Here is a 382-nt window from a genome sequence, read left to right on the forward strand (position 1 = left end):
TAATATACATATGTAATTCCAGTGAACAAATGTATTTTAACACATATATGACCATTTCAGTGAGCATATGTATTTTTAAAATATATATGTCATTCAATTGCACATTATCGTATATAATACATATGTATTTTTATTGGATTTCCACATGTACGTGTCTAGTTAATACACATACAGACATATATTTTTCAGATTTTCATTTGTAATTTTGAAAGATACACATTATGGTTAATACTAACGTTCATTCCTGTTTGCATTTGTATTTAAGTCTAATGCAAATATAATTTTTTTACGAAATACATATGGTTCCCTTTATTACATATTCAGACATATGTTTAATGCAAAATATATATATATATATATATATATATATATATATATATAT

This window comes from Capsicum annuum, chromosome 3 (assembly GCF_002878395.1).
Source record: "Capsicum annuum cultivar UCD-10X-F1 chromosome 3, UCD10Xv1.1, whole genome shotgun sequence".
Classification (NCBI taxonomy): Eukaryota; Viridiplantae; Streptophyta; class Magnoliopsida; order Solanales; family Solanaceae; genus Capsicum; species Capsicum annuum.